This window comes from Mytilus edulis, chromosome 6 (assembly GCF_963676685.1).
Source record: "Mytilus edulis chromosome 6, xbMytEdul2.2, whole genome shotgun sequence".
Lineage (NCBI taxonomy): Eukaryota > Metazoa > Mollusca > Bivalvia > Mytilida > Mytilidae > Mytilus > Mytilus edulis.
This window is the reverse complement of record NC_092349.1, coordinates 64366491-64383718: the sequence shown is the minus strand read 5'-3', so window position 1 is coordinate 64383718 and position 17228 is coordinate 64366491.

Here is a 17228-nt window from a genome sequence, read left to right as displayed (position 1 = left end):
AACACTAAGCAACGCAAACCCAACCAAAAAACAGGGATTGATCTCAGCTGCTCCGGAAATGTAAGAAGATCCTTCTTCACATGAGGAACCTGTCGTGCTGTTCATGTTGATATAAACCCGGTGATACATCTGATTTGGTAGGTCACAGTTCGGGGAGAAGGATACGGGATCGTAGTTATATTCTATAACGGTCCGCAAAGTCGTGATGACGTACACAAAATGTACGGAGAGACGATTTTAACACTTGGAACACCTTGTTTGATAGCGTCCTTGTGAGCAGCAACTCTCTTCCCAGTAAACTGTTTTAGTTATAAGATATAATTCAAAACTGTAAATTTTCAACAAAATGACACTTCATGGGCATAAGTACCATTATTGGTTGTGTGACTTTTCTGAAAAATTGAGATAAATCTTGACCTTAGTCAGATAGTTTTTTTTGTTGTCAGTTTTGCTTTAACTGCCTAAGGTTTTGAATTGTACATCTATATTATATTTAAAGCCTCACTATGAATTATTAGTCGTATTTGTGGGTGGATCGAGTTCCTGGATATATATTTCAATCGAAATGTCTGTCATTCAGCTGAAGTTTTGTGCATTTGACCCAGTAGTTTCAGAGAAGGAAACATAAAAGACGTGTACGACGACAATCAGATGGCGTACACCGGGCAATTGGTGACTTTGGATGCCAACTGATGGCAAATGCATATTTAGATAAGGTGAAACAACACTCAATGCTATCAAGTTTACTATTATTTGTCTGCTTGTCTTTTTATTTTTAGCCATGGCGTTGTCCATTTTTTTTATCAATGAGTTTGACTCTCCCTCTGGTATTTTTCGTCCCTCTTTTACTACATCATATTCGTCATTTAACAATTAATGTTTCAGTAACATTAATTTTAGTACACATATGAATAGACTAATATATTATGATTCTACAATCAAAATGTATATGTCAAACCCTGTATGTAATCACTTCAGCATTTGGTATATATATAATGGCTTCAATACCTCGACGAATAACGGTCCGTCTATAACGATACAAAACCAATGAGTACAGTTAAGTACCAACAATTCATTACAACCATTTTGACGCCACACTGGGTCAAATGCACAAAACTTCAGCTGAATGACAGACATTTCGATTGAAATATATATCCAGGAACTCGATCCACCCACAAATACGACTAATAATTCATAGTGAGGCTTTAAATATAATATAGATGTACAATTCAAAACCTTAGGCAGTTAAAGCAAAACTGACAACAAAAAAAACTATCTGACTAAGGTCAAGATTTATCTCAATTTTTCAGAAAAGTCACACAACCAATAATGGTACTTATGCCCATGAAGTGTCATTTTGTTGAAAATTTACAGTTTTGAATTATATCTTATAACTAAAACAGTTTACTGGGAAGAGAGTTGCTGCTCACAAGGACGCTATCAAACAAGGTGTTCCAAGTGTTAAAATCGTCTCTCCGTACATTTTGTGTACGTCATCACGACTTTGCGGACCGTTATAGAATATAACTACGATCCCGTATCCTTCTCCCCGAACTGTGACCTACCAAATCAGATGTATCACCGGGTTTATATCAACATGAACAGCACGACAGGTTCCTCATGTGAAGAAGGATCTTCTTACATTTCCGGAGCAGCTGAGATCAATCCCTGTTTTTTGGTTGGGTTTGCGTTGCTTAGTGTTTGTTATTGTGTACTTTGGTGTGTATATTGTCCTTTTCTTAAGTAATGACGTTGTAAATTATTTTCGACTTATGAATTTTAATGGCATTTAAGTATCCGTCGCCGCCTCTCTTAGAGGACAAAAATAACTGGATAATAATACCGATAATCCATTTCACAGTATACGTATGGATATCTGCATGAAATTTTTTTTAATTTTGTCTAGATATTTTTATCATTTTACTTTTTTATGAATCACTTATAGATAGGATTTTTTGTATAAATGCTCCTAGTGGGTTTCCTTTGCGTTGTTTCTATCTAAGTAGAATCAACGTGTCTTAATGGCAAAGTAGAAGTCATCATTTATATATTTCTACCTCAGGAATATATTACCTTAGCTGTATTTGTCAAAACGTTACGGATTTTTTGGTCCTCAATGATCTTTAACGTCGTACATCATTTGACCTTTTTAACATTTTTTTATTCAATTGTCACTTTTGTACACGAAACGCACGTCTGGCGCTAAGATTAGATTCCAATCCTGTTATCTATGATGAGTTTTTTTACAACTACTGGGTCGATGCCACTGCTGGTGGAGTTATACTTCCCGAGGTTATCACTAGCCCAGTATAGCACTTATGTGTTGACTTGAGTTATCATTGAAATGGGGCATAATTATAAATAAACTGTTAACAAAACTTTGAATTATTGAAATAGTTGCAAATATCATTAACGATATTCAAGTATCCGTTGATTATTTTATTGTGTTATCACCAATGCAAAATAAAGGCAACAGTAGTATACCGCAGTTCAAAATTCATATATCGATTGAGAGAAAAAAACAAATCCGGGTTACAAACTAAAACTGAGGGAAACACATTCAATTAAGAGGAGAACTACGACACAACAGAAACACATCACTAAAATGTAACACAAACAGAAACGAACTATAATATAACAATGGCCATTTTCCTGACTTGGTACAGGACATTTAAAAAAAAAATGGTGGGTTTAACCTGGTATTGAAGCTAACCAAACCTCACGCTTTTGTGGCAATGTTTAATGCATCACTAAAATGACAACATTACATGACAGTACTACACTTTCGACGTCATTTCGTTATATGCGCAGAACGCGTTTGCATCTTTAAATGTTAAAGTTTTGCTTGTTTAGTTATCTAAATTTACATGTCTTTCCTGTTGTAAAACATTTTTTCTGATCAATATGTTATAAGAAAACATTTAACATAATTTACGCTATCTTAATTTTGAAAATGCACTTTTTCTACGTAAATACTCTACATACTTTTATAAGTTAACAGGTATATACTAGTAAGCATATTTGTTACAGACAATGGTGTGTTCTCAATTTCAAGAATTTCAGACTATTGACGTCAAATTTGAGTTCATTTAAATATGTGCCTTTCCTTAGGCGTGGAATACATTTTTTAGAAAGAACTTATTTTCTTTATTTTGTGTTCAACAGTGTGATGCAGGTTAATTATTGTGTGATACAAAGCCTTAGGTGAGATGTTAATCTTGCAGTTGTTGAAAGTTAGTCTAACAAATAAAAGTCCAATACCAAGTGATAGAAATGGTCGTTTGACATACAAAGACAGACACATGAAAACTATTAAATTAAATTTAGTCTCAATATAAACAAGCATATTGAGAAACTACATAAAATAAATAAAAGAGATACTATTCGTGTGAAGAAAAAATTAATAATAAAAGAGAAAAACAAATGTTCAGAGTACACGAAAACAATCGTTATTCACCTTCGTTCTTTTAATGTGCTGATAACACAAATATACGCATCCAAATGGCTAGTTTCAAGTGTGTTTGTAGTGAAAAAGCATTGGTTTGTTCATCAAGCATTGTTTTACTTTACTTCACCATTATAATAATACTAATATAGATATAATACAATTTCAACTAAATTTTCAAAAAGAACATATTGCATTCGAATGAAAATAAAAACAAAACTCCTAAAAACGGAAAACAAACGTAATCATTATTGTATATTTCACAACCTCAGTGTATGCTAAATGCTTCTCGAATCAAATCATTGTGTAAGAGTGAAAGTCACTTAACAAAAATACCGAACTTCACGGAAAATTAAAATCGTTCAGTCCATTGTCAATTGGCAAAATCAAAAGGTCAAACACATCCAACGAATGGTAAACAACTGTCATATTCCTGACTTGGTACAGGCATTTCTTTGTGTAGAAAATGGCGGATTAGACTATGTTTTATAGGTTGCTGAATCTTACTTGTATGACAGTCGCATAAAACTCAATTACATTTACACCAATGTGTGAACAAAAATCAGATATACTCGATCAAATTATCAAAAAATATGGATACAGCAGCCATTATTGTGCAGTCACTTAATATTCAATAAAGTTTAAAATATATGCAAATTATTCAAAAAAAAATTTGTATTGATATTGTAATGATCTACAAACTGACCCCCACCCCCTTTTTATAACAAGAGGTTGTGTAAGTTATTAACTTTGCACATTACTTATACCAACGTAACATATGTTACCGTTAATGGTATAGTTCATTTACATATTAAATATTTGGTATATGAGATTGGTAAATGTAAGCACATGTGGAGGAGTCAACATACATTTTGTGTACGAAGTGGGACGTCTGGTTTTAGAGGATTTCTTTCGTTTAAGCACATGACAGCTGTTTCAGAGGTTATACGTCGGTTGGACTTCTTCTTGTCTTATCTTTTTAGCATGCCAACATTTCATTTTGTTTCAAATTGTTGTCTTATCGGTCAATGTTTACAAACTCCTGATGTACTAAATTCCATAAAGAATAGGTATTCGAAAGTTGACTTTGCGCAGGTGCGTACTTGGATGAAAATAGAAGGGAACTTCCAGAGGCTCGATATGGGTAAATTTATCCTGATTCTATATTTGGTAATAGTTTTCAATGACATAAAGTTTATTTGAGGTTTATTTAAAGGAAGCTGAATAATATTGATAGTACAAAGAAGTAACATGTTGTTGGGATGAAAATACGAGATTTTAATCGTTACCTAAGAGACGGCGAATTTCGCGCCACTCTTAGCTGTAACTATGGGGACACCATAGGGACAGCTAAATTTTAGCAATTGCTATAGCTACATAGCATCGTCATATAAAAACAAGAGCGTTTGGCTTATTCGAGGTTCCGGGATTCGACAGTCAAAGAGGAAAGGACACACAGAAAAAAAAATACAGTTATTCACAAAAAGAAAAGGTACAGAGAAAATTTATTTTATTTAATATAAAAGCAAGATACATATATGTTATAGCTTATTGAAGCTTTACTTTACTGAGGTGATTCTCACAATTTATTGCAAATATTAAGGAGAAACAAGCTTTTCAGGACGAAAATATTTATAATTTCAATATTAAAGTGAGTTCTAGTCGGACATAATTCCGAAAAGAGAACATTTGCGTATATATATTTATTCATATACGGGGTTAATCTCTATATATTGATTTGATACAAGGCTCGAATATTTGGTACAAGGCAGAGTAACCCGTTTGAAAAGATTGGTTCATGAAGTTAAAGTAAAGAAAAAGACAACTATAGAACAAATTAACTTTTAGAAATCCTGTCATAAAAAATAGCATTAGAAGTTCAATAAATCATTTATTGTATACATGTATTACATTATTCCTCGATTTGATTAACGTATATTTTCCCCATCCCATGAACAAAAACCTCATTTTTATTAGTAGAGTTAAATGTGTCACGTACACGCTACCCAAACCCGTGACATATAAAGTGGTGGCCGGCGGTGCGATATAGCTTCGTTTATTAAACTTGCGAGTTATTTCGTGAGATCGAACTATACAGCCTGATGAATAAAAATAAGTGAACTGTACTGTAATAAATTTTCAAGCGATTTTGAAATTTTTCACGTTTTAGATTCCAAACTTTTGGAAGTAAAATTGTTAGTTTACGTGTACGTGATTTTCTCAAGTTAATTTGAAAAAAAAACGACTTGGTTTTGAAGAAAAGATATAAAGAAATTCTATTGTTAAACGTGCATGAATTACGAAAACATGGGAAGACGAAAGCCAGCAAGGTCACAAACAGACAAAGATAAAGATTACATTTCAGAAATGGAGATGTGTGAACCACAAGACGAGGATTATGATGATGAAGAAATCAATCAACCTACGGCAAATATCCTGGAAAGAAGGAATGAGGGTCATGAAGAAAATGCCGATAAAGAGAAAACCGGCAACTTAAATATCTTCAGCAAGTTCGGACAACGCTATTTTTAGACGTGAAATATCAACACCTATAAACCGAGCTGTCATGACAGCACTAGAGGAATTAGCCAACAGTTCAAGAGCGGCAGGAGGTCTCCAAACTATTACAGAAGAATCTGGATGTATGGACCAACAGGTGTCTTCTGGCTATTCCTACATTTTGTATTTTACTATTCTGGCTATTCCTACATGGGGGATTAGTGGAAGAACAATACATGTTGTTATTGCAAGCTACGTTGTTTTAGTCATTAGTCTCTAATTAGGTACTAGGTAACTTTACCTGTGGAAATTCAATAAAAATAAGTATTTATATGATATTTATGTAAAATGTTATTTTTTTGTAGTTGGAAAACTGTATCAAGTATTATAATTTAGTACTTCTAATATGGAATTTCTTGAAAATAAAATCAATTAAAACAAAAGATTGTAAAAGGCAAACAGTATTCTGGCAATAGTTTTTTTTCAAAGAAAAGAAAAGGTAGTTAAAGCATTTAATAGTACTATACCCAACAATTTCAACTTTAGATTCAAAGATTTAATTGATTCCATTATTTGAATAAATAATTCATTTTGAACAACAACAGAAGGTCAACAACAAATCATTTAGAAGGTTGGCACTGTAAACTAAAGAAGTAAGTCAATGCACCACACCCAAACATCTTCAGAATGATCAAGTTGTTTAGACAAGAAGAAGCCGTCTGTGCTTCCACAGTAAGCAATGCAGAACATAATTTAAATTCCGTTCAACTGGTGGTAAACATGTTCCAAGAAAGAGAAAATTTACAGGGAAATAGATAACATACTTTGTGACATCTTTTTCTAAATCCATAGGAGGATGGATGTGTACAGCTTGGTATTTTAGTCTGAGATGCTTGAATTTTTTTATTAGTTGTAATTGGCTTTTAACTAGCAGTCAGTAAATGCAAGTACTCTCAGATCTGTGCAAACTGTCGTTTTGTTGTGGGAATGTATTAGTATTCGTCCACATCCATTTGGTGTTTTTGCAAGATGTATTTCTATTTGTATTCATCTGATGAATTGAGCGGCCTTTTCAACTGTTTTTTTTATAGTTTGTTCTTATGTTGTACTGTTTCACCACTGTCTAGGTTAGAGAGAGGATTGGCGCCTTCAAACAAGTTTAACACCATTACATTCTGAATGTACTTGTCCCAATTCAGTCGTTGCCTTTTGTTGCTGTGTTATATTGTATAGTTTTCACCTAAATATTTCCAAATATTTGTGAATTAATAAAATGAGCCTGTAAATTCATTTTGTGTTTTCATTATTTATTTAGTACCTAAATTTTGATTTTTTATTATTCTATAAAATATTATAATATAAATTATTCTTTTTCTGTATTTTCAACAAGATTTACATGGGTTTACCTTGGTTCATTAGTTAAGTGTTGTTACAACATAATCCTACATAATCCCCTTGTTTACATACAAATTCTGGGAACCCCTACATACAATTTTACTATTTTACCTATAAAATTCAAAATGTAGGAATAGCCAGAATGAACCGGACCAACACAGTACTGAGAGGCTCAAGACAAGAACACCTTTAGAAGCAGAGGGTCAACAATTTTTACAGGAGAGATTTGTAAGTAGATGTCATGAAGATATCCGGGCTAGGCCATTAATGAATGCACACAGTCACATGGACGAAAAAGGAAACGACAGACAAAGAACAAGACAACACAATGGACCCGAGAAGGATATTTTTAGGAGACCAGAAAGAAATATAGAAAACATGCATTTCCAGAACACAAGATTTCAAGATTTTCAAGATTGCTCAGGCCAAGGAGATCGTGTTCCCAACAGGGAAACAAACAGACAAAGAAGCCCAGAATTCAGGACAGCAAACCAACACAGACAAGAGAACGTGTATGCTGCACCAAGGCAAGTAGTAAGACATAATGGAATTACAGGCTTTCAAGACTACTACATACCAAGACCTACTGAGTACAGACCTTAATCACAACAGCCATCTTTGGTGACAGTTAGACAGACACACACAAGAAGTGACAGGACAGTAAATAGTTCTAATCCGAAGTTACCTGCATTTAATGGAAAGGACGACTGGAAAGTTTGGATAAACAGATTTGAGGCAATAGCAAGAAGGAGGAGCTGGACAGATGAAGAGAAGCTTGATGAGCTACTGCCTAGAATTCAAGGAGAAGCAGGAGATTTTGTATTCACACAACTACCAACAGGAGTGTTAGAAAGATACACTGAATTAGTAAGAGAACTAAGCTACAGATATAGAGTAATTGAAAATGCAAAATCATTTATAGCTAGATTTGCTAGCAAAAATCAGAAACCTGGAGAAAAGGCAGAGGAATATGCTGCTGAGTTAAAAAGATTGCACCACAAAGCTTATCCAAACAGAGATAGACAACAAAGAAAAGAAGACCTGCTTGAGAATTTCATGAGGGGTATATTAGATGAAGAGGTTAGATTTTTTGTGAATTATGTGAAGAAACCAGACGAGATAGACGAAGCTGTATATTTAGTTGTTGAGTGCTTGTGTGAGAGAAGATCAAGTAAATTTAAAGAGCCAAATGAGAGAAGAATGCAGAAAAATATAAGGAGAGCTAGCCCACTTTATGAGTGTAGTGATAGTGAAACAGAGATTGAACAAGAGGAAGAAGAAACATGTGATACAGCATATAGGCTAAAGCGAGCACAAAATCAGAAACAGAATGGACCTAATTCTACAAGTACAGAAGAGATTGACCATAAGAATAAAGAAATTAAAAATTCAGAGACTAGTAACCAAAACGACAATCAGAATAAAGAAGTTATTCAACAGTTGATAGATAGGATAAAAGTACTGGAAACACAAATACAGGGAGGGGACAGTAAATCAGAGCCAAGAAAGCCAATTGTCTGTTATAATTGTAATCAGCCTGGCCATATTAGTAGGAATTGCCTAGCTCCAAGATCCAACTTTAACAGAAATGCAAATAATTACAGCAGGCAAAGCCAAGGACAAAACAGAAATTCTTTAAACTACATGGGGCAACCTCAGATGGCCAACAGGGAGCCCTTGTCAAGCAAGGCCAGCGACAACCAGTAGACACGAAACAATATGAAGGAAACTTATTAAAGAAAATTCAGAATATCATGGTGCATATATTAGAGGAAAAATACAAAATAAGCCAATAGTATATACTGTTGATACTGGAGCATCAAGAACAGTTTTATCAACTAAAATATTCAACCAGTTGAATACAGGCAATAAGTTCACTCTTTCTAAATCTTCAAGTTTAGCAGGTGCAGGGGGGACACCAATAAAAGAATTGGGAAAAGCTACTTTTTCTTTAAAACTAGGGGCACTAGAGCTTGAAAAAGAGCTAGTTATAGCAGAAATTGAAGACGAGTGTTTACTTGGGATGGATATTTTACAGAATGATCCTAATGGACCAGCCGACGTTATACTGAGTAGGGGTATAATTATACTTAGAGGTGTAGAAATACCTGTAATACAGGTAGGAGGAAACAGAGCTAGGAGGGTAATTTCAGCTGACCACTATGAAATTCCAGGTTACACAGAGGCTGTTATTGATATTTACATTGAAAGAAGAGAAGAAGATGATTATAATGTGAATACAGAATTTGTAATTGAACCTGCTTCAAATTTTGAGGAAAGGTACTCACTGCAAATGGCAGCTACATTAGTTGACATAAAAGATATGGTAACCAATCAAATCCGTGTAATGAATCATTATCCAACATCTGCCTCCATCAATCAGGATGCAATACTTGCATATGCAGAAAGACAAGAAGGAGAAACAAGATTTTTTGCAATTGAAGATTTATTAGAAGAATACAGTTCCTGGTACCCAAAGTGGAGAAAGATTTTGAACCAACTGTCAAAGTTATTAATAAAGATGAAGAAATAGAAAGAAAAATACCATTTCACTTACACGAATTGTATAGAAAATCAACAAAAGAAAAGCCTTTTCAAGAAAAGACACAAGTTGGGGAAGTTTTGATCAAGTTCCAAGAATGTTTTTCAAAGAAATGATAGTGATATTGGACTTACTAGTTTAACAGAACATACAATTGACACAGGCGATGCAGTTCCTATTAAACAGCATCCAAGAAGAGTCCCACTAGCATATGCAGAGGCAGAAAAAGAAGCTATTATTGAACTACAGAAAAAGGGAATAATAAGAGAGTCTTCATCACCATGGGCCAGTCCTATTGTACTTGTAAAGAAGAAAAATGGAAAGATGAGACCATGCATTGATTTTCGCAGAGTAAATTTAGTGACACGAAATATCTCAGCGTTTCCATTACCGAGAATTACTGACTGTATAAATGCAGTAGCTGGATCAACCTGTTTCAGTTCTTTAGACTTGACAAGCTCGTATTATCAAATACCAGTTAAAAAACAAGATATACAAAAGACAGCATTTTGCACTAAATATGGACATTTTGAATTTTTAACCATGCCAATGGGACTAAATGGGAGTGCAGCAACGTTTCAAAGAACGATGGAACTGATACTACAAGGATTACAGTGGACAACAGCAATAATCTATATAGATGATATTGTGGTCTTTGGCACCACACTAGAAGAACATTTAAACAGACTGACAGAAGTTTTAAAAAGAATAATGGATGCAAATCTTAAACTACAACCAGAGAAATGTGAACTGTTACAAAAAACTATAACGTTCCTTAGGCACCAAGTATCAGCAGAAGGGTTGAAACCATGACATCAGAATACTATTGCTAAGATCCTGCAATGGCCAACACCGTTCAATATCAAACAGGTGAAGCACATATTAGGTATGGGATCTTTCTACAGAAGATTTGTAAAGAACTATGCGGATATAGTCAGACCTATGACTGATCTTACAAAAAAGGGGAAGAAATTTGTGTGGTCAAATCAGTGCGAGACAGCATTTCATAGAATAAAACAGGAGTTAACAGGAGCAAATATAATGGGTCATCCTAACAATGCAGATGAATTCATACTTGATGTTGATGCATCTGGAACAGGTATAGGAGCAGTTTTACAGCAGGTACAAGAAGGAAGAGAAAGAGTTATAGCATACGCTAGTCGTTCTTTAACACAACAAGAATTATTGGCTGTGAGATATTTTGTTGATTACTTCAGACAATATCTTTTAGGGAGAAAGTTTAAGATAAGAAGCGACCATCAGGCCTTAATCTGGTTATTCAGACTTAAGGAACCAAGAGGAAGAATAGCACGTTGGATTGAGGTACTATCAGCATACAATTTTTCAATTGAGTATCGAGCTGGTAAGAAAATGGGTGATGCAGATGCACTTAGCCGCTGTGATAATCCACATGACTGTGAGTGTCCAAATATAGATACACAAGAACCATTGAAATGTGGTCCATGCAAAAAGTGCCAAAAAAAGAGCAGAAGAAATGATTTTAGAAACACCTGACAAAAGACAAGAAACACCAAACCTAATAGTGGAAGGGGAGATAAGCCAGTATAAAGATATTGGTAAAAAGGCAGAATCAAGGGAGGTAATCAATTTTGATGGACAAGAATTAATAGCAGAGGGTAAACATATAATGCAGAACAGTGCAAGAGGCGTGCAAACTCGAAATCAAGCACGAAAGGATATAAGAGATACAGCTGACTCAAAAACAGCTGAGACCAACATAGAAAATAGGCCAACAGTTTGTAATACAACATTAGCAAAGGCTCAACAGGAGGACCAGTATTTCAAACCTATCTATGAAGGCATGAAAGCTGACAAAAGACCGACAAAAGAAGAAATGGTGATATCAAGCCCTGAAACTAGACATTATTGGATAATACGGGATACACTCTGTCTCATAAATGATGTTATTATCAGAAAATTTTCAAAAATGGATGGAACAGGGGACTATTATCAGTGTTTGGTACCAAAGCAGTAAAGAAAGAATATTATATTCCAGGCTCATGATTGCATCCTCTCAGGTCATCTTGGAAGTAAGAGAACAGCTCAAAAACTACTACAGAAGTACTATTGGTATATTAATTTAAAAGAAGAAGTAAACAATTATATTATGCGATGTGACATATGTGAAGCAAATAAATTTCCACAAAAGAAGCCAAAGGCACCATTAGGGTCGCTGTTGACTGGAGCACCACTTGACTGCCTAGCAACTGACATACTAGGGTCATTACCAACAACTCCAAGAAACAACAAGTATGTACTGGTTGTAACTGATCATTTTACAAAATGGGTGGAGATCTTTCCTGTTCCTAATCAGAATGCGGAGACATGTGCATCAGTTATATTAAATGAGGTAATCGCACGTTTTGGATCACCTCTGTCAATTCACAGTGATCAAGGAAGGAATTATGAAAGTAACATTTTCAAGGAATTCTGCAGAATGCTCAAAGTCAGAAAAACTAGGACAAGTTCGAAAAACCCAAAAGGCAATGCAAAGGTTCAACAAAACACTAGTGAGGATGATTAAAGCATATCTAAGGGGACAACTAGAGAACTGGGATCTCAACTTAGGTTGCCTCGCGTCTGCTTATAGATCAACAGTCCACGCTTCTACTGGAATGACTCCACATTTGCTTATGCTAGGACGAAAAGTCAGGATCACAGCAGAATTAGCATATGGAAGTACGACCAAATATATTCCACAGGACATCACCTCATATGGAGAATATGTAGATTACCTTAAGGAACATATGCAAATTGCACATGATGTGGCTAGAAAACATCTAGGGTCTGAAGCAAGAAGACATAAAGAAATTTATGACTCCAACATATCTGTGTACAAGTATGAACAAGGTGATTTAGTATGGTACCTGAATGAAAATAGGATCAAAGGTGTAGCTCCTAAGTTAGAAAAGACATACAGTGGCCCATACATCATCAAAAGAAAGATGGGTGAGTTAAACTTTGTTCTACAGTTGGCAAGAGATGGAACAGAAAATTTAATTCACCACAACAGGTTAAAACCTTACAAGGGAGATAATCCACCAAAATGGCTACTGACAGTGAAGAGAAAACTAAAGAATCAATAAACGTTTTTAATAAATTTTTTAAATATTTGTGTGGAATAGAAAATATATATATATGTATATCTGAATTATACTGGTTGGCAGTTTATATTTGGATTTAATGTGTTTGAAATAGTTGTGCATGTTATTATGTAATAATTATTGTTCTATTTATTAAAATTGTAAAAGGTTATACTTTTGCAAAAGTTATATGTTTGTTTTATTGGAAGTTGAGGAAATAAAGGTTCAACATTTGTTGTTTTTACTGATGTTAAAAATAATAGACATGGATTTTCAAGAAGACAGAAAAATAACTGGTCCCTTTTTAACTCTTGACCTAAAAGTTATGCTACCATTCATAGTTTTGAGTATAAATAATAGGAAAATTATTCAAGATCAATTGAATGCTGATTTCTGAATGACTAAAGTGAAATTTAGTTACCGGTAATTGATGAGTGAAATAGTTCAGAAGGGCTGTTAATTATTTTTGTTTTTGGTTGCTGTGAGGGACCTGGATGTTAATTCCCACTTGCCCAAACAAAACCATGTGTTGAAGATGTTTTATATGAGTTATAGATGGAGTTTTATAGAAGCTCAAGTTGTGAATTTTTGGTTACTGTGAGGGACCTGGATGTTAATTCCCACTTGCCCAAACAAAACCATGTGTTGAAGATTTGTTTTATGAGTTATAGACGGAGGATTATAGGATTTTGATTTGTGATTATGTTTTGTGGTTGCTGTAAGGGACCTGGATGTTAATTCCCACTTGCCCAAACAAAAACCATGTGTTGAGATGTTTAGTGATTTATATGAGTGTTAAATAGTAAGAAGAGATATTCTTACTGTGAATATTTTGAGAATTTAGTTACCGGTAATACTAATTTGAATATTGCAAAGGACTTGGATGTTAATTCCCATTTGCCTGAGCTTTAAGAGTACTCAAATGATAGGGGTGAATGAAAATGAGGAACTTTTGTCATTCAGAGATCAGACCCAAATTCAGAGATCAGACCCAATTTCAGAGATCCGACCCAATTTCAGAGATCCGACCCAAATTTAGAGATCAGTCCTAGTTTCAAAAGTTTTTATCTGGTTCCCGGTTGTATGTAGCAGTATAAGGTATAAATCATACCAAAGGTTAATGTGGCACTTTTGTATATATATTTTAAAAGTTTTTAGTGTATAAGAAAAAGGGAATTTTACTTAATGTTAACTTCTTATGTTTTTCAGATGGCTTCAAATATCCTAAACGCTAAAGCACCGGTTTCAAAGAGGGGGAATGCGTATGAGTGTGTAAGGTGCCAGACTACCAAACCAGTAATCAACTCCTACAAATACGTGGTCAATCATATAAGGAAACAACATTTGCTAGCCACACAGTGTCCATATTGGTGCACCCTGTGTGACTACAGGTGTGACACGCAAGAGGAATTAGCCAAGCACGTTGACACGTATCCAGTGCATAAAAAAATAGTTGGTATACAGAAAACGTCAGGAATTACCATCAACCCTGACAGTTTCTTCGGACACTCTGATATGCCGTACTTTATATCCAGTGATGATATAGTTGCATTCCACAAAGAGAAAAGCCAAGAACATTACAGCCAGAAAAGAAAGGAAAATGGAAGAACAGCGGCACGTACTGTGGAATAATGTCTTAAAGTTCCAGAAGCGAATACTCTGAGTCAGCAGATACTGGCAGTTCTGCCGTCTTCTGAAGAAAGAGATGAGATGGGAGAATATGATGCCGTTACAGTTGCCTCAGGTGATTTGGATAATACGGAGGTGATGAATGTAACTACAGTGGTTGAAACACCAAGATTAGAATCAGAAAACACTTCAACAACATCCTCTTCAACATCATCCAAATCTACGTCCAAAGAGGAAATGGACAAGCAAATGCGCGTACTTGGATGAAAACAGAAAGGAACTTTCAGAGGCTCGATATGGGTAAATTTATCCTGATTCTATATTTGGTAATAGTTTTCAATGAAATAAAGTTTATTTGAAGTTTATTTAACGGAAGCTCAATAATATGGATAGTACAATATTATTAACATGTTGTTGGGATGAAAATACGAGATTCTAATCGTTACCTAAGAGACGGCGAATTTCGCGCCACTCTTAGCTGTAACTATGGGGACACCATAGGGACAGCTAAATTTTAGCAATTGCTATAGCTACATAGCATTGTCATTTAAAAACAAGAGCGTTTGGCTTATTCGAGGTTCTGGGATTCGACAGTCAAAGAGGAAAGGACATACAGAAAAAAAATACAATTATTCACAAAAAGAAAAGGTACAGAGAAAATTTATTTTATTTAATATAAAAGCAAGATACATATATTTTATAGCTTATTTAAGCTTTACTTTACTGAGGTGATTCTCACAATTTATTGCAAATATTAAGGAGAAACAAGCTATTCAGGACGAAAATATTTATAATTTCAACATTAAAGTGAGTTCTAGTCGGACATAATTCCGAAAAGAGAACATTTGCGTATATATATTTATTCATATACGGGGTTAATCTCGATATATTGATTTGATACAAGGCTCGAATATTTGGTACAAGGCAGAGTAACCCGTTTGAAAAGATTGGTTCATGAAGTTAAAGTAAAGAAAAAGACAACTATAGAACAAATTAACTTTATTGTAACTCTTAGAAATCCTGTCATAAAAATAGCATTAGAAGTTTAATAAATCATTTATTGTATACATGTATTACATTATTCCTCGATTTGATTAACGTATATTTTCCCTATCCCATGAACAAAAACCTCATTTTTATTAGTAGAGTTAAATGTGTCACGTACACGCTACCCAAACCCGTGACAATATTTAAAAGAAATGATTTGTATAAGTGAATTTGGGTTATTGTTTTTTTTTATTGTTTGTTTATTTTCTCTTTAATTCATTTTTTTTATTTATTTTTTTTTTTGCTTCTTTTGTTTGTTTGTTTCGCAGTGTTAAACATGTTAAAGCATAATATTTGGTTCATAAATACCTAGCAAAATCTTGCCTGGTTTCTAAATGGTCTGCACTTTTTAACCTCAATACTTTCTTTTTACAAAATTATAGAAATGGTATGCAATTAAACAAAAACTAATAAAACTTACCGTGAACTCTTTTGATCATCATTTCACCCAATAAGCATGTACAAATGCAGAAAATTGTTAGATGGAAGTACATTGTATAACGATCTGTTATCAAAACAGTAGTGACTTATAAAAATATTTACTTATATATATAGTGTTTTATCTAAAGCAATTTAGACGCCATGCCATTGTTCCTGATGCCACGCTTTTTTTCTCTTCAAATTTCATTGACTAATACAAGTTACCAAGAAACGAGTGTGTGTATGGTTTACCTTAATAGCTTTACATTTTTACACAGGGCGTATAATCCGTACATTTGAGCCACTCATTTTTCTTTTATCGTTTAGTAGTATCCTTGTACAATTTAAGAACACAAACGACATAAAAATAGATAGAGTAGGCGAAGGAATACAATTAGAACTACAATTCGTTCTCGTCGAGGCCGCATTTACATAATTAATTGCCCGTGTGGCAATTTGTGAACCTTCGCTACATTATGGCAGCAAACATACTGTACAAACCGCAATTTCGGAAGAAACATCAATTATAAAACCGAACATAGAGTGTTTTTGTTTGGGTTTTTTTCTCCATATTTCTCACGAACTTCTACAGTAATGTGTCACAATATCTCAGCAGCATAGCATGGGTTCGAATCCCGGCGAGGGAAGAACAAAATATTTGCGAAAGCAAATTTACAGATCTAACATTGTTGGGTTGATGTTTAGACGAGTTGTAGGGTAGAACAAAAAATTTGCGAAAGCAAATTTACAGATCTAACATTGTTGGGTTGATGCACAGCCATGTATCACCATCACTGCTGGTGATCCGATGGATAAATCTGTTGTAAAGTTGTCACTGGCTCAGACGTACTTATAAATATAATTATTTTCTGTGACTGTATCTTACATTAATTTGTAGGATCCTTTACTATAGATAATTTAGCTGATCTGTAAGAATAACATCTTCATGCCTTATATATCATGTACTGTAGTACAACGCTAGATTAAAACTGACGTGGAAAGGTAACACCCGGCCACCGAAAGCTTCATTCTTGAAGCCCAGGTGGTCGTGTGGTCTAGCGGGATGGCTACATTGCAGGCGATTTGGTGTCACGATATCTCAGTAGCATGGGTTCGAATCCCGGCGAGTAAAGAACAAAAATATATA